This window comes from Pseudophryne corroboree, chromosome 5 (genome assembly GCF_028390025.1).
Source record: "Pseudophryne corroboree isolate aPseCor3 chromosome 5, aPseCor3.hap2, whole genome shotgun sequence".
Lineage (NCBI taxonomy): Eukaryota > Metazoa > Chordata > Amphibia > Anura > Myobatrachidae > Pseudophryne > Pseudophryne corroboree.
The window spans coordinates 111712762-111739812 of record NC_086448.1 but is presented as its reverse complement, the minus strand read 5'-3'; the positions used below and the strand labels follow the sequence as shown (position 1 = coordinate 111739812).

General features: G+C 47.2%; 1 protein-coding gene and 1 pseudogene across 7 annotated transcripts in view; one reads left to right on the top strand and one right to left on the bottom strand.

Moving 5' to 3' along the window:
• MLLT10 (MLLT10 histone lysine methyltransferase DOT1L cofactor) overlaps positions 1 to 27051 on the bottom strand; it is a 385956-nt gene that overhangs the window by 340845 nt on the left and 18060 nt on the right. The gene's annotated exons all lie outside the window — the stretch shown is intronic.
• LOC134930462 (5S ribosomal RNA) lies at positions 19750 to 19869 on the top strand (annotated as a pseudogene).

Genomic DNA, 27051 nt, shown 5'->3' with positions numbered 1-27051 from the left:
AACACACCCAGCGTTTGCCCAACCACTCCCCCGTTTCTCCAGCCACTCCTGCGTTTTGCAACTCGAACGCCTGCGTTTTTCCGCACACTCCCATAAAACGGCCAGTTTCCGCCCAGAAACACCCACTTCCTGTCAATCACACTACGATCAGCACAGCGATGAAAAAGCTTTGTTATGCCGTGAGTAAAATACCTAACTTTTGTGTAAAATAACTAAGCACATGCGCTCTGCGAACCTTGCGCATGCGCAGTAAGCGACTAATCGCAGTATAGCGAAAATCGGCAACGAGCGAACAACTCGGAATGAGGGCCCATATGAGAGAAGAACAATACAACAGCGGTGAGGCAACAAGCCAACACACAACCCTGAATGAAAGGGGGTCGCTAACCCGAACAGAGGGTAGCAACACCAACCTAAACCAGATAGCACGGCTATCAAACAATAAAATGGGGCCGCAACGTCGGTCCAACCAAATACTTATACAGGTACGCAGGAACGAAGCACTGAGGCGGGCGCACAGTATCCACTACGGACTAGGAGAAAAGGAATTATCGGTAGGTATTAAAATCCTACTTTCTCTTACGTCCTAGTGCATACTGAGGTCTTGTACTTTAGTACCATGGGGAAGTCCCAAAGCTCCTAAACAGGTGGGAGAATGCTGAGACCCCATGTAAAACTGCCTTATCAAACTGAATGTCATCCTTGGCAAAGGTATTGAACATATAGTGGGAGATTCAAATGTTTGAAAAGTCAGTTGGGAATCTGTTTTTTCCTATCTAATAGACAGGAAAAAACAGACACCCAACCGACTTTTCAAACATTTGAATTCCACCCATAGAATTTGACAAACGTGTTCGAACCAGACCAAGTTGCATCTCGGCACAATTGGAGGGCCGAGACACCCCGGCCAGCCGCCCAGGAAGAGCCCACGACCTCGTCGAGTGGGCCTGAATAGACGACGGCAAAGGCAGAGCTGCCGAAGTATAGGCCTGTTGAATGGTCAACCGGAGCCAACGAGCAATAGATTGCCTAGAAGCTGGCCGACCAATCTTGGAGGCATCATAAAGGACAAACAGCAAGTCAGATTTCAGATGACGGGCCATCCTTTTGACATAAATTTTGAGAGCCCTGACCACATCCAAAGACTCAGGACCAATGGAGGCGTCCGATAACACCGGAACCACAATAGGCTGATTCACATGAAAAGCTGACACCACTTTCGGCAAAAACGGAGGACAGGACCTAAGTTCCGGCCTGTTTGCATGAAAAATCAAGTTAGGGCTCTTAGAGGATAAGGCCCCTAATTCAGAGACATGCCTGGCAGACACCAAAGCCATTAACATCACCGTCTTCTAGGTGAGAAATTTTAACTCCACCCTATGTAAGGGTTCAAACCAATCCGATTGGAGAAAAACAAAACCACTTTTCTCAGGCAAGCCGTTTCTGGAAGTAAATAGAGTGCGCCGAAATTTGGACTTTGATGGAGCCTAAGCGTAGGCCCATATCCACTCCCGCTTGCAAGAAAAGTAGAAAACGACGAATTCTAAATTCCACGGGAGAAACCTTTTTACTTTCACACCAGGAAACATACTTTTTCTAGATACGATGATAATGTTTTGACGTAACTATCTTCCTGGCCTGGACCATGGTGGAAATAACCAGAGAGGGAAGACCCTTTCTCGCTAGAATCTCCCTCTCAACTTCCAAGCCGTCAAATGTAGCCGCGGTAAGTCTGGATAGACGAACGGACCTTGCTGAAGAAGTTCATCTTGGAGTGGCAGAGGCCAGGGATCCTCCAGATTCATGGCCAGGAGGTCAGAGTACCACGCTCGTCGAGGCCAATCTGGGGCAATTAGAATTGTCAGAACAATTTCCCTTCTTAGCCTTTTTAGCACCCTTAGCAATGGTAAAGGAGGGAACAGGTACACATACTGGTACGTCCACGGCGCAGTCAGTGCATTCACTGCTACAGCTTGCGGATCCCTCGTTCTGGAACAGTAATGGCATAACTTCTTGTTGAGACGAGAAGCCAGCAGATCTATCTGCGAACAGCCCCACTGGAGAATTAGTTGTTGAAACACCTGGGGATGTAGGCCCATTCCCCCAGATGGAGGTCGTGCCTGCTGAAGAAGTCTGCTTCCTAGTTGTCCACTCCTAAAATGAATATGGCTGATATGGCCCTTGCGTTGGCCTCCGCCCAGAAGAGGATCTTTGACACTTCTCGCATCTCTGCTCTGCTTCTTGTTCCCCCTTGTCGGTTTATGTACGCCACCGCCGTGGCGTTGTCCGATTGAACCTGGATCGCCTGACCCTTCAGGAGATGGGAGGTTTGTAGAAGGGCATTGCAAACTGCCCTGAGTTCCAGGATGTTTATCGGTAAAGTCGATTCCTGAACTGACCACAATCCTTGGGACTGGGCCCCTTGGGTCACCGTTCCCCAACCCCAGAAGCTGGCATCCGTTGTCAGTAGAATCCACGAGTGGATATTGAAACATCTGCCCTCTACCAGGTGAGGAATTTGAAGCCACCATAATAGAGAAATATGTGTTATGGTAAGAACTTACCGTTGATAATGGTATTTCTCCTATGTCCACAGGATTACAATGGGATATGATGGAGCGATAGCGGATTGGCACCAAACTATCACAAGCTTTCAGTCCTCCCAGGATGCAATGGGCCCGTCCATATATCCCCGCCTCCTGGCTCAGGCAAATCAGTTGGATTCCAAAGCAATTAGGTAGGAGCATCATGTAGAGCCCTATTCAGGCGAGAAGAACACACATGCACACCCTTCCATACAAGAAGGAAGAGGTTTAGTGATTACAAAGATCCTCAAATCAGGTGCGTCAGGGTGGGATCACTGTGGAACCTGAGGACATAGGAGAAATACCGTTATCAACGGTAAGTTCTTACCATAACGTATATTTCTCCGGCTGGGTCCACAGGTTATCCACAGGATAACAATGGGATTTCCCAAAGCAATTTTTACTGGTGGGGATGCTCCTGATTGGACAGGAGAGCCTTACGGCCGAATTCAACGTCATGAGAGGCAAAAGTATCCAAAGCATAATGTCTAATGAATGTGTTAATCGAAGACCCTGTGGCTGCCTTACATATCTGTTCTGCTGAAGCACCACCTTACGTGCAGAGTGAGTAGAGACATTAGCCGGAACAGGGAGATCAGCTCGAAAATATGCTTCTGAAATAATCATTCGAAGCCATCTTGCTAGCGTCTGTTTAGTAGCAGGCCATCCGCTCTTGTGAAATCCGTAGAGAATGAAAAGAGAATCTGTCTTTCTGATGGCACTGGTACGATCCACGTAGATCCTTAATGCCCGGACTATGTCCAGCGACGCTTCTCCCGCAGAAAGTCCCGATACCTGAAAAGCCGAGACTACAATTTCTTCACTAAGGTGGAATTTAGATACCATCTTAGGAAGATACCCAGACCTAGTTCTGAGTACTGCTTTATCTGGATAAAAAATCAGAAAAGGAGATTTATATGACAGTGCTCCTAAATCGGACACTCTTCTAGCTGATGCCATAGTCAGTAGAAAGAGAACTTTAGTGGCCAACCATTTAAGATACACTTTTTTAAGTGGTTCAAACGGAGCAACTTGAAGAGCTTTGAGAACTAAACTTAAGTCCCAAGGTACTGTAGGAAGAACAAAAGGCTGTTGAATGCGCAGCATTCCCTGGAAAAAAGTACGCACATCCTGTATATTGGCAACTTTCTTTTGGAACCATACAGTTAATGCTGATACTTGCACTCTCAAGGAAGCCACTTCAAACCCTTATCCATTCCTGCTTGAAGGAAATCTAAGACCAATGAATATAGGCCTGCCATATTCTGTGATAAATGCGAGCTGAGGAGGGTTTCCTTGCTCTGAGCATAGTTTGAATTACCTGTTGATAGAATCCTCAACTTCAGGATAGAGGTTTCAAGAGCCACGCCGTCAATGACAGTCGATCCAGATGCCTGTGATAACAAGGACCCTGCATCAGTAGATCTGGATGCTGAGGGAGCAGAACTGGTGCATCCATCGACATCCTCTGCAGATCTATGTACCAATGCCTTCTGGGACAAGCCATAGCTATTAGAATCACGGCACCCTTTGCTTGTTTTATTTTCCTCACCACCACCCTGGCTAGCAGGCTGATCGGAGGAAACAGATATGCCAGATGAAAGTCCCATTTCACTGACAAGGCGTCCACAAAGATCGCTCCAGGATCCTTTGTTCTTGACCCGTATGCTGGTACTTTGTTGTTCAGACGGGACGCCATGAGATCTATCTCTGGCAAACCCCACTTGTCTACCAGAGTCTGAAATACTTCCGGGTGTAGAGCCCATTCACTTGCTTGAATGGTGTGTCGACTGAGAAAGTCCGCTTCCCAGTTTAGGACTTCCAGAACGAACACTGCGGACAATACTGGAAGATGGAGTTCTGCCCACTTTAGTATGTGACTTACCTCCTTCATTGCTTTTTGGCTGCGGGTTCCTCCTTGATGGTTGAGGTACGCTACTGCCGTTGCATTGTCCGAGCGGATCTGGACTGGTTTTCCTTGCAGTGTCTCCTTTGCCTGAATCAGTGCCATGAATATGGCCCGAAGTTCCAACAGTTTATTGGCAGGCAACTTTCTTCTTTGGTCCATTTCTTTATTGTCTGATGTACTCCATTCCATCTGGCCAGAATCAGACGCTGCAGAGGTCTTGAGTGGAATTGTGCATACTCCACCATGTCGAATGTTGACACCATCAGACCCATCAGTCGCATCGCTGCGTGGATTGATATTGTTTGACTGTGTAACAACTCCTTGACTGTACCTTGGCTATCTTGTCCCGAGGTAAAAATATTTTCTGCACACTTGAATCCAGTACAGCCCCCAAGTGAGTCATCCGTTGTGACGGAATCAGAGATGACTTTGCCCAATTTATGAGCCAGAGGTTTATTCTCACACGATAAAATTTATTAAAACAAACTGACATTAAACATGAATAAAGTGCAATCCGTGACTTGGCAGCAGAAATTTGTTGAAAGTGACCGTGCAATAGATGAATATGAAATCTCTCACCATAAAATGGAGCTGCGGTGGGCTAGCTTATGGTAAAGCAATATGGTCCTAGGCTGAAAATAGCCCAGCACCACCGCAGTAGGTTTATTTCAGCATAAAAAGATCCTTCCACTGGTAAAACTGCTCCTCGTCCTTTGAGGTCCTCTGTTCGAATACAACGCGTTTCGGTCACTCTCCTGTGACCTTTTTCAAGTAATGAATAGAGGAACTAATAATGAATCCATATTTATACCCATTTCCTAATTATGATGTCCAACACATGTGATGGCATATCCGCATCATTGCGGGGCGTTTACCCGAAACCGTTACCATGTGCGTTCCAGCCGCACAGGAAGTGATGCGCTCCATGCTCCTGTAGCGCCGGAAGTGATGCGCCTCGTGTTGACCCTCCCTCCGCTTCCGGAAGTGGAATCCCATGCGTTACAGCACTATTCGGAAGTTAATCATTCGTTCCATTGTAACACCAGAATCCATTGGGCACATGACACTTGTAAACATAACACTTAATCTCCAATCGGGCAATTGTTTAAGTGAACCTTTCAAAATAAACTATACATTCCCCCAGAATTCATCTTAACAAAGATCATATTAGAATATATAGACGAGGTGTTTCAACGGAAGCCATCTACGCCATCTTGGATAAGGGAAACACGGATTTTTTCTTTTCTCAAGGAATTCAAATCAAATATCCAACGCATCTCGCTTTGTGCGAGGCGTTTATCAAGATCCCTATAATATCTGCAAGGGTTTGGATAGTCATCCTTTTTCGGAACATTTTAACAAAGTACATAAAAAATGTGAAGGCCATATCACTAGATTTTTGGGGATTCAACAAGTAAAATCCAGTTGGAAGAATAGGGATCTTGATAAACGCCTCGCACAAAGCGAGATGCGTTGGATATTTGATTTGAATTCCTTGAGACCTAACGGTCATAATGTTGATTTTGAATTGAAATGGTTTTTAGATTAAAATATGTACTTTTTAGATTTTTTTTTATATATATTTATTGTTCTGCTTGTTCTAAAACTACTCTGTTTTCTCGCTTTTATATAAATCATGGAAACTATATGCACGGATATACTCCTGGTGGAAAACTATACTTCAAATTTCAGAATGGAAGGGAGATCCTCATCGGGTAATAGGGATGGACTAGTGGGAATACTAAGTACCACACAGTTTGGTCAGATGAGGTCTCCTACTTCTATAAAATCTCATTGTCTTTGGAAAAGAAGCAATTTCCGTTCAAAAAGGAGTATAGATTGAATACTAAAGAAAAAATCCGTGTTTCCCTTATCCAAGATGGCGTAGATGGCTTCCGTTGAAACACCTCGTCTATATATTCTAATATGATCTTTGTTAAGATGAATTCTGGGGGAATGTATAGTTTATTTTGAAAGGTTCACTTAAACAATTGCCCGATTGGAGATTAAGTGTTATGTTTACAAGTGTCATGTGCCCAATGGATTCTGGTGTTACAATGGAACGAATGATTAACTTCCGAATAGTGCTGTAACGCATGGAATTCCACTTCCGGAAGCGGAGGGAGGGTCAACACGAGGCGCATCACTTCCGGCGCTACAGGAGCATGGAGCGCATCACTTCCTGTGCGGCTGGAACGCACATGGTAACGGTTCCGGGTAAACGCCCCGCAATGATGCGGATATACCATCACATGTGTTGGACATCATAATTAGGAAATGGGTATAAATATGGATTCATTATTAGTTCCTCTATTCATTACTTGAAAAAGGTCACAGGAGAGTGACCGAAACGCGTTGTATTCGAACAGAGGACCTCAAAGGACGAGGAGCAGTTATACCAGTGGAAGGACCTTTTTATGCTGAAATAAACCTACTGCGGTGGTGCTGGGCTATTTTCAGCCTAGGACCATATTGCTTTACCATAAGCTAGCCCACCGCAGCTCCATTGTATGGTGAGAGATTTCATATTCATCTATTGCACGGTCACTTTCAACAAATTTCTGCTGCCAAGTCACGGATAGCACTTTATTCATGTTTAATGTCAGTTTGTTTTAATAAATGTTATCGTGTGAGAATAAACCATTGGGTCTATTCAAATCTGTGGATTACCCCACCCCCATACATTCCAGGGGTTCATCTTTAAATTTTGAGCGCCAGTGTATGCCACACGGATCTTTCTATCACGTATGAATTCTGGGGATTTCATGTGTTTGTCCCTTCATGTGTGGTAACAAGGCAGCTCTTAGTTTTTTATTGCGCAAGTACTATCCTTTGTACATCCTTCTTTTCCAATTTATGAGCCACCCATGCTCCTGTAGACAGGCTATTGTCTGTTGGAGATGGCCCAGGAGCAATTCCTGTGATTGTGCCAGGATTAAAAGGTCGTCGAGGTATGGAAAATTCTTATCCCCTGCTTGTGGAGATAAGCTGCCATAATCACAGAAAAACCGGACCCTTAGGCCTGGGGTTATATGTGGCAAGAAACCTGACTTTCTTGGATTCTGGGAGATTCAAAAAAATAAAGGGAACATTACAATAACACATCCTAGATCTGAATTAATGAAATATTCTTATTAAATACTTTGCTCTTTACATAGTTGAATATGCTGACAACAAAATCACACAAAAATGATCAATGGAAATCAAATTTATTAACCCATGGAGGTCTGGATTTGGAGTCACACTCAAAATTAAAATGGAAAAACACACTACAAACTGATCCAACTTTGATGTATTGTCCTTAAAACAAGTCAAAATGTGGCTCAGTAGTGTGTGTGGCCTCCACGTGCCTGTATGACCTCCCTACAACGCCTGGGCATGCTCCTGATGAGGTGGCGGATGGTCTCCTGAGGGATCTCCTCCCAGACCTGGACTAAAGCATCCGCCAACTCCTGGACAGTCTGTGATGCAATGTGGCGTTGGTGGATGGAGCGAGACATGATGTCCCAGATGTGCTCAATTGGATTCAGGTCTGGGGAACGGGTGGGCCAGTCCATAGCATCAATGCCTTCGTCTTGCAGGAACTGCTGACACACACCAGCCACATGAGGTCTAGCATTGTCTTGCATTAGGAGGAACCTAGGGCCAACCGCACCAGCATATGGTCTCACAAGGGGTCTGAGGATCTCATCTCGGTACCTAATGGCAGTCAGGCTACCTCTGGCGAGCACATGGAGGGCTGTGTGGCCCCCCCAAAGCAATGCCACCCCACACCATTACTGGCCCACTGCCAAACCGGTCATGCTGGAGGATGTTGCAGGCAGCAGAACGTTCTCCTTGGCGTCTCCAGACTCGGTCACGTCTGTCACATGTGCTCAGTGAGAACCTGCTTTCATCTGTGAAGAGCACAGGGCACCAGTGGCGAATTTGCCAATCTTGGTGTTCTCTGGCAAATGCCAAACGTCCTGCACGGTGTTGGGCTGTAAGCACAACCCCCACCTGTGGACGTCGGGCCCTCATACCACCCTCATGGAGTCTGTTTCTGATCGTTTGAGTAGACACATGCACATTTGTGGCTTGCTGGAGGTCACTCTGGCAGTGCTCCTCCTGTTCCTCCTTGCACAAAGGCGGAGGTAGCGGTCCTGCTGCTGGGTTGTTGGCCTCCTCCACGTCTCCTGATGTACTGGCCTGTCTCCTGGTAGCGCCTCCATGCTCTGGACACTACGCTGACAGACACAGCAAACCTTCTTGCCACAGCTGGCATCCTGGATGAGCTGCACTACCTGAGCCACTTGTGTGGGTTGTGGACTCTGTCTCATGCTACAACTAGAGTGAATGCACCGCCAGCTTTCAAAAGTGACCAAAACATCAGCCAGAAAGCATAGGAGCTGAGAAGTGGTCTGTGGTCACCACCTGCAGAACAACTACTTTATTGGGGGTGTCTTGCTAATTGCCTATAATTTCCACCTGTTGTCTATTCCATTTGCACAACAGCATGTGAAATTGATTGTCAATCAGTGTTGCTTCCTAAGTGGACAGTTTGATTTCACAGAAGTGCGATTGACTTGGAGTTACATTGTGTTGTTGAAGTATTCCCTTTATTATTTTGAGCAGTGTATAACTCCTCATCTGGTTCCGCCTCCGGGTCCGCTATGTGAAGTACCTCTCTTATAGCAAAAATGAGAGCCTCCACCACGGGGACAGAGAGCTGTCCTTGTCCATATCATCATCATCCTCATCTGGCTGATCAGAATCAGAATCGGACTGGAAAACCTGTGGAAATGAGCGTTTATGAGAAGCCACTAGAGGGGGGCTGCGAAGCCTTCTTGGAATCTGCTGCCTTAGTCACACAATCAATTGAGTGGTTTAACACCTGTCTCTCTCTTTCAGCTGCAGTTAGTTCAGAATTGACATTGTGAATCATGCTCTTAAAGCTTTCCAACCAATCAGGTGCCTATGAGCTGGGTCCTTGAGGAGACAAGGAACATTGCTCACACATGAGAGACTCCTCTGAAGACAGGGTAGAATTACAAGCAGCACACATAACCAAGTCTTCAGACATTGAGGGCCATTCCGACCTGATCGCAAGCTAGCTATTTTTTGCAGCGCTGCGATCAGGTCAAGACTCGGAAAAACTGTGCATGCATATGCACCGCAATGCGCAGGTGCGTCGTACGGGTACAAAGCGGATCGGTGCTGTGCGATGTATTTAACGAAGAATCCATTCGCACAGCCGATCGCAACAAGATTGACAGGAAGAAGGCGTTTATGGGTGTGGTTGGAAAAACGCAGGCGTGTCCAAGCATTTGCGGGTGTCAGACGTCAATTTCGGGACCGGACAGGCTGAAGTGATCGCAGCAGCTGAATAAGTTCAGACCTACTCAGAAACTGCACAAACTGTTTTTGTACCGCTCGGCTGCACAAGCGTTTGCACACTTGCAAAGCGAAAATACACTCCCCCATAAGCGGCGACTATCTGATTGCAGCATTGCAAAAAGTAGCGAGCTAACAACTCGGAATGACCCCATTATACAGTAAACTACAGCGCAGCCCTTTGCCCAACACCCCACACAGATCCCAGAGAGCCCTTCGGGATGAGAGAAGAAACCCGACAAAAGTGCTGCCTCGCGGCCGGCGCGAGGCTGATTCTGTCGGGAATCAGCCTCGCGCCGGGGAGTTAAGTCGGAGAATGCCCGTTCTCCCGACAATTCAACCTGTTTAGTCGGCGAGAACGGGACATCGCCGACTTAACTGGAGCTGAATTGAATAGCGTCGGGAGCTAATTCCCGGCGCTATTCATAAGTTGCCGAATTGAATTGACCCCAGTGAGCACTGCGGGGCAACCGCCCTGAGCCAGCTTCATCCGCGGCGGGCACCGCAGCTCCGGGCCCATGACCGCCGCGTGACATGCCACCAAACTGCACCGGGGACCTGCTAACCGGGAACCCGGTGTAACACTCACCGCACCTGGTCTTCGGCATCTGTTAGAGTGTGGCGGCTAGCTGCTGGTGTGGGCATACATACTGACGATGAGTGGTCAGCATCTCAGGAGCTCAGTGTCCTGTCAGCTGGGATTACGAACCATTAGTCCTCAGGAGGTTGGTTCGGTCGCCCCTCTAAGTCCCCCGAAGCAGGTAGTCTGTCTGCCAAGCAGAGCTACCTGAAAATAATGAACTAAATGAAAGTTAAAAGAAAAATCTCTGGAGCTCCAGAGAAGTGCACCCGGCTCCTCGGGCACATTTTTCTAAACGGAGTCTGGTGGGAGGGGCATAGAGGGGAGGAGCCAGCACACACATGCACACATTAAAAGTTTTAAAGTGCCAGGCTCCAGTGAACCCAATCTATACCCCATGGTACTAAAGTACAAGACCCCAGTATCCACTAGGAAGTAAGAGAAAAATGCTTTATTGCTAACAGTGTCGCTCCACAGTAAATCACCACTAAGAATTTGCTTTGAAGAACTTAGATGAGGCTAAAGAGTAGAAATATATAAAGCGTAATAATATGCATTTAAATAACCTCCTATACTTGATCTGCTTGAGGACAATCCTGTTCACTTAATTTGCTCTCTTTATTAATGTATTGCTGGGAGGGGGCAATAAAATACTAGCGGTGGCTCACAATGAACAGCGTTGTCACTGCACTGTGCCTTTTTTTTAACTCAAATTCTAAGTGACATTCTTGAAATGTGTTAAACAGGTAAAGCAATAGGTCATGTACAGTGGGCCACACGCTGCAATATTGCAGGAGATAATAAGAATTTACTTACCGATAATTCTATTTCTCGGAGTCCGTAGTGGATGCTGGGGTTCCTGAAAGGACCATGGGGAATAGCGGCTCCGCAGGAGACAGGGCACAAAAAGTAAAGCTTTAGGATCAGGTGGTGTGCACTGGCTCCTCCCCCTATGACCCTCCTCCAAGCCTCAGTTAGGATACTGTGCCCGGACGAGCGTACACAATAAGGAAGGATTTTGAATCCCGGGTAAGACTCATACCAGCCACACCAATCACACTGTACAACCTGTGATCTGAACCCAGTTAACAGTATGATAACAGCGGAGCCTCTGAAAGGATGGCTCACAACAATAATAACCCGATTTTTGTAACTATGTACAAGTATTGCAGATAATCCGCACTAGGGATGGGCGCCCAGCATCCACTACGGACTCCGAGAAATAGAATTATCGGTAAGTAAATTCTTATTTTCTCTATCGTCCTAGTGGATGCTGGGGTTCCTGAAAGGACCATGGGGATAATACCAAAGCTCCCAAACGGGCGGGAGAGTGCGGATGACTCTGCAGCACCGAATGAGAGAACTCCAGGTCCTCCTTAGCCAGGGTATCAAATTTGTAGGATTTTACCAACGTGTTTGCCCCTGACTAAATAGCCGCTCGGCAAAGTTGTAAAGCCGAGACCCCTCGGGCAGCCGCCCAAGATAAGCCCACCTTCCTTGTGGAATGGGCATTTACATATTTTGGCTGTGGCAGGCCTGCCACAGAATGTGCAAGCTGAATTGTATTACACATCCAACTAGCAATAGTCTGCTTTAGAAGCAAGAGCACCCAGTTTGTTGGGTGCATACAGGATAACAGCAAGTCAGTTTTCCTGACTCCAGCCGTCCTGGAACCTATATTTACAGGGCCCTGACAACATCTAGCAACCTGGAGTCCTCCAAGTCCCTAGTAGGCGCAAGGCACCAAAATAAGCTGGTTCAGGTGAAACACTGACACCACCTTAGGGAGAGAACTGGGGACGAGTCCGCAGCTCTGCCCTGTCCAAATGGACAACCAGATATGGGCTTTTTTGAGAAAAAAACCACCAATTTGACACTCGCCTGGTCCAGGCCAGGGCCAAGAGCATGGTCACTTTTCATGTGAGATGCTTCAAATCCACAGATTTGACTGGTTTTAAACCAATGTGATTTGAGGAATCCCAGAACTACGTTGAGATCCCACAGTGCCACTGGAGGCACAAAAAGGGGGTTGTATATGCAATACTTCCTTGACAAACTTCTGGACTTCAGGAACTGAAGCCACTTCTTTCTGGAAGAAAATCGACAGGGCCGAAATTTGAACCTTAATGGACCCCAATTTGAGGCCCATAGACACTCCTGTTTGCAGGAAATGCAGGAATCGACCGAGTTGAAATTTCTTCGTGGGGCCTTTCTGGCCTCACACCACGCAACATATTTTTGCCACATGTGGTGATAATGTTGTGCGGTCACCTCCTTTCTGGCTTTGACCAGGGTAGGAATGACCTCTTCCGGAATGCCTTTTTCCCTTAGGATCCGGCGTTCCACCGCCATGCCGTCAAACGCAGCTGCGGTAAGTCTTGGAACAGACATGGTACTTGCTGAAACAAGTCCCTTCTTAGCGGCAGAGGCCATAAGTCCTCTGTGAGCATCTCTTGAAGTTCCGGGTACCAAGTCCTTCTTGGCCAATCCGGAGCCATGAGTATAGTTCTTACTCCTCTACGTCTTATAATTCTCAGCACCTTAGGTATGAGAAGCAGAGGATGGAACACATACACCGACTGGTACATCCATGGTGTTACCAGAACGTCCACAGCTATTGCCTGAGGGTCTCTTAACCTGGCGCAATACCTGTCCCGTTTTTTGTTCAGACGGGACGCCATCATGTCCACCTTTGGTATTTCCCAACGGTTTACAATCATGTGGAAAACTTCCCGATGAAGTTTCCATTCTGCCGGGTGGAGGTCGTGCCTGCTGAGGAAGTCTGCTTCCCAGTTTCCATTCCCGGAATGAAACACTGCTGACAGTGCTATCACATGATTTTCCGCCCAGCGAAAAGTCCTTGCAGTTTTTGCCATTGCCCTCCTGCTTCTTGTGCCGCCCTGTCTATTTACGTGGGCGACTGCCGTGATGTTTTTCCCACTGGATCAATACCGGCTGACCTTGAAGCAGAGGTCTTGCTAAGCTTAGAGTATTATAAATTTACCCTTAGCTCCAGTATATTTATGTGGAGAAAAGTCTCCAGACTTGATCACACTCCCTGGAAATTTTTTCCTTGTGTGACTGCTCCCCAGCCTCTCGGGCTGGCCTCCGTGGTCACCAGCATCCAATCCTGAATGCCGAATCTGCGGCCCTCTAGAAGATGAGCACTCTGTAACCACCACAGGAGAGACACCCTTGTCCTTGGATATAGGGTTATCCGCTGATGCATCTGAAGATGCGATCCGGACCATTTGTCCAGCAGATCCCACTGAAAAATTCTTGCGTGAAATCTGCCGAATGGAATTGCTTCGTAGGAAGTCACCATCTTTACCAGGACCCTTGTGCAATGATGCACTGATTTTAGGAGGTTCCTGACTAGCTCGGATAACTCCCTGGCTTTCTCTTCCGGGAGAAACACCTTTTTCTGGACTGTGTCCAGAATCATCCCTAGGCACAGCAGACTTGTCGTCGGGATCAGCTGCGATTTTGGAATATTTAGAATCCACCCGTGCTGTTGTAGCAGTATCCGAGATAGTGCTACTCCGACCTCCAACTGTTCCCTGGACTTTGCCCTTATCAGGAGATCGTCCAAGTAAGGGATAATTAAGACGCCTTTTCTTCGAAGAAGAATCATCATTTCGGCCATTACCTTGGTAAAGACCCGGGGTGCCGTGGACAATCCAAACGGCAGCGTCTGAAACTGATAGTGACAGTTCTGTACCACGAACCTGAGGTACCCTTAGTGAGAAGGGCAAATTTTGGACATGGAGGTAAGCATCCCTGATGTCTCGGGACACTATATAGTCCCCTTCTTCCTGGTTCGTTATCACTGCTCTGAGTGACTCCATCTTGATTTGAACCTTTGTAAGTGTTCAAATTTTTTTAGATTTAGAATAGGTTTCACCTAGCCTTCTGGCTTCAGTACCACAATAGAATGTGGAATAATACCCCTTTTCTTGTTGTAGGAGGGGTAATTTGATTATCACCTGCTGGGAATACAGCTTGTGAATTGTTTCCCATACTGCCTCCTTGTCGGAGGGAGACCTTGGTAAACCAGACTTCAGGAGCCTGCGAAGGGGAAACGTCTCGACATTCCAATCTGTACCCCTGGGATACTACATGTAGGATCCAGGGGTCCTGTACGGTCCCAGCGTCATGCTGAGAGCTTGGCAGAAGCGGTGGAACGCTTCTGTTCCTGGGAATGGGCTGCCTGCTGCAGTCTTCTTCCCTTTCCTCTATCCCTGGGCAGATATGACTCTTATAGGGACGAAAGGACTGAGGCTGAAAAGACGGTGTCTTTTTCTGCAGAGATGTGACTTAGGGTAAAAACGGTGGATTTTCCAGCAGTTGCCGTGGCCACCAGGTCCGATGGACCGACCCCAAATAACTCCTCTTCCTTTATACGGCAATACACCTTTGTGCCGTTTGGAATCTGCATCACCTGACCACTGTCGTGTCCATAAACATCTTCTGGCAGATATGGACATCGCACTTACTCTTGATGCCAGAGTGCAAATATCCCTCTGTGCATCTCGCATATATAGAAAATGCATCCTTTAAATGCTCTATAGTCAATAAAATACTGTCCCTGTCAAGGGTATCAATATTTTTAGTCAGGGAATCCGACCAAGCCACCCCAGCTCTGCACATCCAGGCTGAGGCGATCGCTGGTCGCAGTATAACACCAGTATGTGTGTATATACTTTTTATGATATTTTCCAGCCTCCTGTCAGCTGGCTCCTTGAGGACGGCCCTATCTATAGACGGTACCGCCACTTGTTTTGATAAGCGTGTGAGCGCCTTATCCACCTTAAGGGGTGTTTCCCAACGCGCCCTAACTTCTGGCGGGAAAGGGTATACCGCCCATAATTTTCTATCGGGGGGAACCCACGCATCATCACACACTTCATTTAATTTATCTGATTCAGGAAAAACTACGGTAGTTTTTTCACATCCCACATAATACCCTCTTTTGTGGTACTTGTAGTATCAGAAATATGTAACACCTCCTTCATTGCCCTTAACGTGTGGCCCTAATAAGGAATATGTTTGTTTATTCACCGTCGACACTGGATTCAGTGTCCGTGTCTGTGTCTGTGTCGACCGACTAAAGTAAACGGGCGTTTTAAAACCCCTGACGGTGTTTCTGAGACGTCTGGACCGGTACTAATTGTTTGTCGGCCGTCTCATGTCGTCAACCGACCTTGCAGCGTGTTGACATTATCACGTAATTCCCTAAATAAGCCATCCATTCCGGTGTCGACTCCCTAGAGAGTGACATCACCATTACAGGCAATTGCTCCGCCTCCTCACCAACATCGTCCTCATACATGTCGACACACACGTACCGACACACAGCACACACACAGGGAATGCTCTGATAGAGGACAGGACCCACTAGCCCTTTGGAGAGACAGAGGGAGAGTTTGCCAGCACACACCAAAAACGCTATAATTATATAGGGACAACCTTATATAAGTGTTTTCCCTTATAGCATCTTTTATATATTTCTAACGCCAAATTAGTGCCCCCCCTCTCTGTTTTAACCCTGTTTCTGTAGTGCAGTGCAGGGGAGAGCCTGGGAGCCTTCCCTCCAGTCTTTCTGTGAGGGAAAATGGCGCTGTGTGCTGAGGAGATAGGCCCCGCCCCTTTTTCGGCGGGCTCGTCTCCCGCTCTTTAATGGATTCTGGCAGGGGTTAAATATCTCCATATAGCCCCCGGAGGCTATATGTGAGGTATTTTTAGCCAAAAAAGGTTTTCATTTGCCTCCCAGGGCGCCCCCCTCCCAGCGCCCTGCACCCTCAGTGACTGCCGTGTGAAGTGTGCTGAGAGGAAATGGCGCACAGCTGCAGTGCTGTGCGCTACCTTAAGAAGACTGAGGAGTCTTCTGCCGCCGATTCTGGACCTCTTCTCGTTTCAGCATCTGCAAGGGGGCCGGCGGCGAGGCTCCGGTGACCATCCAGGCTGTACCTGTGATCGTCCCTCTGGAGCTAATGTCCAGTAGCCAAAGAAGCCAATCCATCCTGCACGCAGGTGAGTTCACTTCTTCTCCCCTAAGTCCCTCGTTGCAGTGATCCTGTTGCCAGCAGGACTCACTGTAAAATAAAAAACCTAAGCTAAACTTTTCTAAGCAGCTCTTTAGGAGAGCCACCTAGATTGCACCCTTCTCGGCCGGGCACAAAAATCTAACTGAGGCTTGGAGGAGGGTCATAGGGGGAGGAGCCAGTGCACACCACCTGATCCTAAAGCTTTACTTTTTGTGCCCTGTCTCCTGCGGAGCCGCTATTCCCCATGGTCCTTTCAGGAACCCCAGCATCCACTAGGACGATAGAGAAAACTGCAGTTGCAAAGCAAAAGTGATAACAGATGAGACTTTCTAAAATGACTGGTTCATTATGCTGGAAGGGATCAGTCTCAACTAGGCCCCATCCACACGGCCAAATCGGAAAGGGATTTTTGTCATTAGGGTAGATTTGCCCATCTGTAGTCAGCTGAGCCCAACCCAACTATTAGCAGGCAATCAGATCTTTGCTTTCATTTTCTAAGGTTTTCCAGAAAGATTACAGAATATAGGGGGGTACACACAGTGATGTGTGCTTAAATTCTAAGCAATCTGTCTATGCCCCATAGCAATAGTGATGCGCAGGCCCCGCATGTCGCTATCGCCGGTTCTAGATTAGGCACAATCTAGTTAGAGTGCTCACTTCACCGCTGGGTGAAGTGAGCGTTTGCTCCTGTCTTCTCCCCGGGATCCGGTCTGAAGATCGACACTGTCTAGGTCGACACTGTCTAGGTCGACAGTCACTAGGTCGACATATCAAAATGTCGACATGCGTTTTTCACATTTGTTTTTCTTTCTTTATTTGAACTTTTTCATACTTAACGATGCACATGGACTACGATTGGAATGGTAATCTGTGCCGAGCGAAGCAAGGCACCTTGCCCGAAGCATGGCGAGCCATGCGAGGGGACACGGTGCACTAATTGGGGTTCCCGGTCACTCTAAGAAGAAAAAGACACACACACAAAAAAAAAAACTCTTGTCGACCTTTTAACCTGTCGACCTACCACATGTCGACCTAGAAACCCTGTCGACCTAGTGATTTTCGACCTATAGTGGTCGACCTAGATACTGTCGATTTGATGATCCACGCCCCTTCTCCCCTCTCCCCCCCACCTTGCTCAGCAGACATCGCGCTGCGCGGTCAGTGCTAGATCGCTCAGCACACATCAGTACGTGTGTTCCCCTTAAAGGGTCTATCCAATTATTGTCGGAAATCCTGAATTTTCTGAAAAATTTCACTTTCCAACTTTTTTAGGTCGAATCTGGATTTGACCTATTAAAGTCCAGTGCCGTTTTTTACGACTGGTCCGAAAACACATCAACCGCGGATCCACGTATATTTTGTCGAATTTGCGGGCGTTTCAGACAGGTTTTTGGCCTATTTTCAAGAATGCATGGTCTAAAATAGGCAAAAACCTGTCGGAAATGCCCGCAATTGAATACTGAAGTGTCAGATCCTCTCAGTCGGAGAGGATCCGACAATAATTGAAGAAACCCCTAAGGCTGTGTACACATGGTGAGATTCGGGCTATGCCCGATTCTCACTATGCGACAGGGGCCGGGTCGGCACATAGTCAGTAACACAAGCACATAATGAGTGTGCTTGCGATACTGGCTATGTGCGATTTTGGCTAAGTGTCAATTTTGACTATCTCTTCTATAGAGATAGCAAAAATTGACTTGCCTGCACAGTCTCTCTTTTCTTTCGATGCTGACCGCGTGGGACAACGCATCGGCATCGAATCGGGATCGCAAGATGACTGTCACCTTGCGATCTGCACTAACTTTTATTCCGATTCTGACTATATAATCAGAATCGGAAGAAAAAAAATCTCACTGTGTGTACATAGCCTAAGACTGGTTGATCTCTCCATGCATTTTCAGATGTTTAACCAAGGTGTAATAGTGTATTGCAATCTGTGCTTACTCGCCAACCTTCCAGCCTTTAGAGAGATCGAGCTCCAAAAAGTTGTGCAGACACTGGAAACACCTGTATAATTGGGGGCACTCACACACACACATGTACCCTGACTCTGATCCTTAGGCACAAGCTGCATTATAATTATGGTCGGGGACACAAGATGTGGTTTTCAAATGTAATAACGGCACACGCTGCTGTATCATTCTATGGCATGCAATTGGGTTAGTGTGCAGCAATTCTGAGGGCGCTCGTGTTGGAGCATAGTTTTTTTTTTTATAATCGGGGGGGGGGGGCGTGTTAGCTAGCTGGTGTCTAAAATTAATATGGAGGTCAATATGATATTTTGTGTGGCAATTATGGCATGTAATCACGTTCAGGGATAAACAGCTAGTGTGTAATCATTTTATAATGGTGCATGGCTGTTTTTTTAATTTTCTAATAATTGGCTTGAGCAGACTGTTGAGTAATACATTTTGGGTGACAGAGGCTGGTCTAATCATTTTGAGAGATCCGATTGTGCTTTCCATTATGTTGGACACTGGCTGTGTATGGTATTCTGGTCATCTGGGCTGTACAATACATTATAGTCAGTAAGCCTTTTCTTGCTATTATGAGGATACCTGCTCACAGCCCTATCTCTGGAAATGTTTGGTTTGTGTTATGCCCTTTGTCCTGATTTTTGAACAAATGATCCCTGTCCTGTGCTAAGGGGGCTGCGTTTCAGCAAAGAAGCATTGGTTATGGACACGCAGAATGGCTACATTCATTGGCAACATTCCTTATCCATGCATAATCTCCTGAAGAATTGTGTTAATATGATCATGGGATGGTAACTTTGATCATTTTAGAACTCATGAACCAAGTTCCTTATTTCATTATAGTCACCACATCAAGCTACTCCATTATGTATTGCATGCAGTTTTAGACTGTTAACATTGAAATGAGTATCATTTCTCCAGGAATGGGTTAGGGATTTTATACATACTGTTATAACCCTTTTCCACTAAAGTCGCGGGTCTGACCCGGGATTTGGAACACTGTTCCAAGCCAGGTCAGACCCGAGATTTGACCCCTTTTCCACTGCGGTGCGACCCGGGAATATACCGGGTCAGCGCCGTTTACACTGCACCTGGGTGCAGTGTCTTCTGTTTGGCGTTTGGAGACGCCGTCATTTTGTTCTTCCACATAACTGTTATACCCAAACTTTTTGAATATGGGCCCAAATGTCACATGCATGCTTTTTCTTACCATTGTGAATATACAATAATCCTCACTTGCAGCTCATCCAATTAGAGTGACAAGAAAGGCAAACATAATAATTGCGGACATACCCCACTGGAGATGCCCAATCTCTTCCGATCTTGGTAGCTAAGCAGTGGAGGGCCGGGCCAGAACTTGGATGGGAGACCACCTTGAAATACTCTGGTACTGCAATAAATTTTGCTGCCCATTTATGGGTCACTGATAAAGAATATCAATTGGCATTCGGATCTGTATGACTTATGATTTAATTCTCTGCGATAAAAACTTCCCTATGGGATTTCTGCAGAATGAATGATGGTCATACTTCTCACAATGGATTACGCCTTGATTATAATGTGACATCTTAGTGGCCATAGGAGAGATATTTCCGGCTTAATTTATATATTGTAGCATTTACGCTACTATATACTCTAATTTCTACAATACTTCTGCCTACGTTTTGATCCACATTGATAGAAATTGAACTCCTATAACTATATTTTAATATGAATTTAATAAAGATATGATTTTATTTAATATAAGGTACTGAAAGAAATCAGTCCATCTGAATTAGAGTGCTCCCAAATAAGAGTCTACTGTTGTCCATTTTCTCTTCTTTTGGTATTCGTTCAGATGGAGTCATATCCAAGCGCCCGGAAAACCAGCAGATTGGGAACCTCGGGGCATGTCCTCAGTCCCGTTAGGCCACACACCCCAATTCGAAGCTGCCCAGCACTCTGGAAGCTGTCGGGCTGCCCCAAGCCTCCGTCACACACCATTCCCGGCCAGCCCTGCTGTCGGCATAGCAGGACAAACATCAGTGCTGACAGCATGTGCTGTCACCCCAAACTTCCTGACCGCCCGCGAGACACTGCGGTCAGGGAGGTATGGGCTCTAGGCATGCTATGCTATAAACGTGTCCCAGGTCAGAGGACCCACTACACTACACCCTTACCTGGGTTCCCGGGTCACATTTTTGATGGAGCAGTTTCCACTACCAAAAAACCCAGGTCGATGCAGTGGAAAAGGGGTATTAGTGAGCTGACTACACTGCATTTATAGCAGGAAACTACCTACTTTACTTCCAGGGACAGTCTGCATGGCAATATCCATATTTTTCAACACTGACCAAGTATGCCTAAAAGGTCTCTTTTACTACTTGTTAGATATAAATCTTTCCTATTCTTACTCCTCTTCAATAGATATTGGCTTTTAAATGCACTATAGGCTTTAAAATAAGATTTTAAACCTACCGGTAAATCTATTTCTCCTAGTCCGTAGAGGATGCTGGGGACTCCGTAAGGACCATGGGGTATAGACGGGCTCCGCAGGAGATAGGGCACCTAAAAAGAACTTTGACTATGGGTGTGCACTGGCTCCTCCCTCTATGCCCCTCCTCCAGACCTCAGTTAGAGATCTGTGCCCAGAGGAGATGGACAATACAAGGCAGGATTTAGCAATCCAAGGGCAAGATTCATACCAGCCCACACCAATCATACCATGTAACCTGGAACATACATAACCAGTTAACAGTATGAACAAAACAACAGCAACGGTCCAAGACCGATGTCAACTGTAACATAACCCTTATGTAAGCAACAACTATACACAAGTCTTGCAGAGTTTCCGCACTGGGACGGGCGCCCAGCATCCTCTACGGACTAGGAGAAATAGATTTACCGGTAGGTTTAAAATCTTATTTTCTCTTACGTCCTAGAGGATGCTGGGGACTCCGTAAGGACCATGGGGTTTATACCAAAGCATCCAATCGGGCGGGAGAGTGCGTATGACTCTGCAGCACCGACTGAGCAAACGCTAGGTCCTCATCAGCCAGGGTATCAAACTTGTAGAATTTAGCAAAAGTGTTTGACCCCGACCAAGTCGCCGCTCGGCAAAGTTGTAAAGCCGAGACGCCTCGGGCAGCCGCCCAAGAAGAGCCCACCTTCCTAGTGGAATGGGCCTTAACCGAATTTGGTACCGGCAATCCAGCCGTAGAGTGAGCCTGCTGAATCGTATTACAGATCCAGCGAGCAATAGTCTGCTTCGAAGCAGGAGCGCCAATCTTATTGGCTGCATACAGGCTAAACAGAGCCTCTGTTTTCCTAACTCTAGCCGTCCTGGCTACATACATTTTTAAGGCCCTGACTACGTCCAGGGATCTGGAATCCTCCAGGTCACTTGTAGCCACAGGCACCACAATAGGTTGATTCATATGGAACGAAGAAACCACTTTAGGCAAAAATTGCGGACGTGTCCTCAATTCAGCTCGATCCACATGAAAAATCAAGTAGGGGCTCTTGTGTGACAAAGCCGCCAACTCTGACACTCGCCTTGCTGATGCTAAGGCCAACAACATGACCACCTTCCAGGTAAGAAATTTCAACTCAACCTTGTTAAGCGGTTCAAACCAGTGTGATTTTAGGAACTGCAACACCACGTTCAGGTCCCATGGTGCCACTGGAGGCACAAAAGGGGGCTGGATGTGCAGCACTCCCTTTACAAACGTCTGGACTTCTGGAAGAGAAGCCAATTCCTTCTGAAAGAAAATCGAGAGGGCCGAAATCTGTACCTTAACAGAGCCTAATTTCAGGCCCATATCCACTCCTGTCTGTAGGAAGTGGAGAAGACGACCCAGATGAAAATCTTCCGTAGGTGCATTCTTGGTCTCACACCAAGACACATACTTTCGCCAGATACGGTGATGATGTTTTATCGTCACCTCCTTCCTAGCCTTTATTAACGTAGGGATGACCTCTTCCGGTATCCCCTTTTTGCTAGGATTCGGCGTTCAACCGCCATGCCATCAAACGTAACCGCGGTAAGTCTTGAAATACACAGGGCCCCTGCTGCAACAGGTCTTCCCTGAGAGGAAGAGGCCAGGGGTCTCCTGTGAGCATCTCTTGTAGATCCGAGTACCAAGCCCTTCGAGGCCAGTCTGGGACAACGAGTGTCGTCTGTACTCTTCTTTGTCTTATGATCCTCAACACTTTCGTGATGAGAGGAAGAGGAGGAAACACATATACCGATTTGAACACCCACGGTGTTACCAGAGCGTCCACTGCTATTGCCTGAGGGTCCCGAGAGCTGGCGCAGTACCTCTGAAGTTTTTTGTTGAGACATGACGCCATCATGTCTATTTGAGGAGTTCCCCAAAGACGTGTTACGTCTGCAAAGACTTCTTGATGAAGTCCCCACTCTCCTGGATGGAGATCGTGTCTGCTGAGGAAGTCTGCTTCCCAGTTGTCCACTCCCGGAATGAAGACAGCTGACAGAGCGCTTACATGATTTTCCGCCCAGCGAAGGATCCTTGTGGCTTCCGCCATCGCGACTCTGCTTTTTGTCCCGCCTTGGCGGTTCACATGAGCCACTGCTGTGACATTGTCTGATTGAATCAGAACCGGTAGGTTTCTAAGAAAATTCTCCGCTTGTCGAAGGCCGTTGTAAATGGCCCTGAGTTCCAACACATTGATGTGTAGACAGGACTCCTGGTCTGACCACAGACCCTGAAAATGTTTTCCCTGTGTGACCGCTCCCCATCCTCGGAGGCTCGCGTCCGTGGTAACCAGGATCCAATCCTGAATTCCGAACCTGCGACCCTCCAGGAGGGGAGCACTTTGCAACCACCACAGGAGGGACACTCTGGTCCCTGGGAACAGAGTTATTTTCCGATGTAAGTGCAGATGGGACCCGGACCACTTGTCCAGAAGGTCCCATTGAAAAGTCCTTGCATGGAACCTGCCGAAGGGAATGGCCTCGTAGGCCGCCACCATTTTCCCCAGAACTCGAGTGCATTGGTGAACTGACACCCTTTTCGGTTTTAGCAGTTCCCTGACCATGTTCTGGATGTCTTGGGCTTTCTCTATTGGAAGGAAGACCTTCATTTGTTCCGTATCAAGTATCATACCTAGGAACGGCAGTCGAGTTGTCGGAATCAACTGTGACTTTGGTAGATTTAGAATCCAACCGTGTTGCTGGAGCACTCTCAGAGAGAGCGCCACACTGCTCAGCAATTTCTCTCTTGATCTTGCTTTTATCAGGAGATCGTCCAAGTATGGGATAATTGTGACACCATGCTTGCGCAGGACCACCATCATTTCCGCCATTATCTTGGTGAAAATCATCGGGGCCGTGGAAAGTCCAAACGGCAACGTCTGAAATTGGTAATGACAATCCTGTACAGCGAATCTCAGGTATTCCTGATGGGGGGCATATATGGGGACATGAAGGTACGCATCCTTTATGTCCAGAGAGACCATAAACTCCCCCTCCTCCATGTTGGCTATTATCGCTCTAAGTGATTCCATTTTGAATTTGAATCTTTTTATGTACAGGTTTAGGGATTTCAGATTCAAAATCGGTCTGACCGAACCGTCCGGTTTCGGGACCACAAATAGGGCTGAGTAGTTACCTCTTCCCTGCTGGTGCAGGGGAACCTTGATTATCACTTGCTGTATACACAGCGTTTGAATTGCCGCTAACACTACATCCCTTTCCGATGTGGAAGCTGGTAGGGCAGATTTGAAAAATCGGCGCGGGGGCACCTCCTCGAATTCCAGTTTGTAACCCTGGGAAACTATTTCCAGCACCTAGGGATTCAGGTCCGAACTGACCCAGGCCTGACTGAAAAGTCGAAGACGTGCCCCCACCGGTGCGGACTCCCTCAGGGGAGCCCCAGCGTCATGCTGTGGGTTTTGGAGCAGCCGGGGAGGACTTTTGTTCCTGGGCACCTGCCGAAGCAGGTGCTCTTTTGCCTCTGGCGAGGAAAGAGGATCCCCGACCTCTTCTGGACTTGTGCGACCGAAAGGACTGCATCTGATAGGGTGTCACTTTCTTTTGCTGTTGGGGAATATATGGTAAAAAATTTGATTTACCTGCTGTAGCTGTGGAAACCAGGTCCGTCAGCCCATCCCCAAACAATACATCCCCCTTATAGGGTAGTACTTCCATATGTTTCTTGGAATCCGCATCACCCGTCCATTGGCGAGTCCATAAGGATCTTCTCGCTGAGATAGCCATGGCATTGGCCCTAGAAGCTAGCAATCCAATGTCCCTTTGAGCATCCCTCATAAATAAGACTGCGTCTTTTATATGGGCTAGAGTTAGGAATATAGTGTCCTTATCCATAGTATCAAATTGATCTGTCACCTCATCTGTCCAAGCTGCAATTGCGCTACACACCCATGCCGACGCAATCGTCGGTCTTAGCACAGCACCCGTATGAGAATAAATACCCTTTAAGGTAGTTTCTTGCCTGCGATCTGCTGGGTCTTTAAGGGCCGCTGTGTCAGGAGACGGTAGCGCCACTTTCTTGGATAAGTGCGTCAGGGCCTTGTCCACAGTGGGGGGTAATTCCCAAATCTCTCTGTCCTGCTTAGGGAAAGGGTATGCCCTAAAGATTCTTTTGGGGATCTGCGGTCTCTTATCCGGAGTCTCCCAAGCTTTTCCAAAGAAATCATTTAATTCATGAGATGTGGGAAAATTAATAATCTGTTTCTTTTCCTTAAACATGTGTACCCTTGTGTCGGGGACCGACGGTTCATCCACAATATGCAAGACATCCCTTATTGCCACAATCATACCCTGAATAGTTTTAGTCACCCTAGGGTGCAATTTTACTTAGTCATAGTCGACACTGGAATCAGAATCTGTGTCGGTAGTAGTGTCTTGTGTTAAGGGATGCTTTTGAGACCCCGACGGGCCCTGTGAGTCGGTCCAATCTGAGGATTGACCGCCTGATGTCCCCCCTAAACCAGCCTTATCAAGCCTCTTATGTAAAGATGCCACACTTGCATGCAACGTATGCCACATGTCCATCCAATCAGGAGTCGGCACAACCGACGGGGACACCACTTATTTGCTCCACCTACTCCTTGGAGAAGCCTTCCGCCTCAGACATGTCGACACACACATACCGACACCCCACACACACAGGGATTTACCTATAAGGGGACAAAACCCCAACCAGGCCCTTAGGAGAGACAGAGGGAGTATGCCAGCACACACCCAGCGCTTAAAAACACTGGAATATACAACCAGATAGCGCTTTTATATGTTTATAATCGTAATCTCCACTCACTGCGTCGCCAAAGTGCCCCCCTCCTCCTTTTTCCAACCTGTGAAGCTCAGCAGGGGAGAGAACAGGGAGCCAGCGTTTTCTCGTGCAGCCTCTGTGGAGAAAATAGCGCTGGTTAGTGCTGAGGATCAAGCCCCGCCCACCTGACGGCGGGCTTCGGTCCCTTCATCATATATTAATAAAATGGCGGGGGTCCGCGGATTTACTGTCCCCCAGCCTAATCCACCTTATTTATGGCCAAAATGAGGTTTATTGCTGCCCAGGGCGCCCCCCCCATGCGCCCTGCACTCTTCAGTGCCTGCATTGTGTGTGTGACAGGGAGCAATGGCGCGCAGCTTACCGCTGCGCGCTTACCTCATGAAGATCTGATGTCTTCTGCCGCCTGAAGTCTTTTCCTCAATACTCACCCGGCTTCTATCTTCGGCATCTGTGAGGAGGACGGTGGCGCTAATGGTGTCCATTAGCCTAGAAGCAGTGCCCAACTTCACAAGCCAGCTCTGCTTCTCTCTCCTCAGTCCCATGATGCAGGTAGCCTGTTGCCAACAGGACTCCCTGAAAATAAAAAACCTAACAAAATTCTTTTTCCACAGACAACTCTGGAGAGCTCTCTGCAGTGCACCCATTCTCCTCTGGGCACAAGATCTAACTGAGGTCTGGAGGAGGGGCATAGAGGGAGGAGCCAGTGCACACCCATAGTCAAAGTTCTTTTTAGGTGCCCTATCTCCTGCGGAGCCCATCTATACCCCATGGTCCTTACGGAGTCCCCAGCATCCTCTAGGACGTAAGAGAAAAGTTTATAAGTACTGTAGTTCTCCAAATCCAACAAGAGTATTGTACGCGATGGGATACGGATATCATAGAAACATTACAAACTTTCTTTTAGAGCTACACAAACAGTCTGAAAACAGTGCATAGCTTATGAGATTAATATTATTCCTGGTAATGGGTAAAAATATTGTCTCTGGTGTCGGATTGTACAATGGGGGCAAATCACCTGTTTCACAGGAATGACAAGCAAAAAGGAAAAAAGTGACAGTAACAATCATGAATATAAGCCAAGTAAGATAAAACAGAGGCTGCTGCCATTCCTCAGGGCCTCATTTATTCAATAGCCCTTGCCTTTAAAGCGGAGCTACATCCATTATAATGTGATTCATACATATGTATACGGGACAAAGGTTACACAGCAGAGTTTACTATTAACAATCCGCAGGGTGACAATGTCTGCAGGGAATGTTAATGCTCAGGGTACATCACTAGGGCTCATTCTGCTGTCTGGCAGCTTCCCAGCTTCAGCCAAGAAA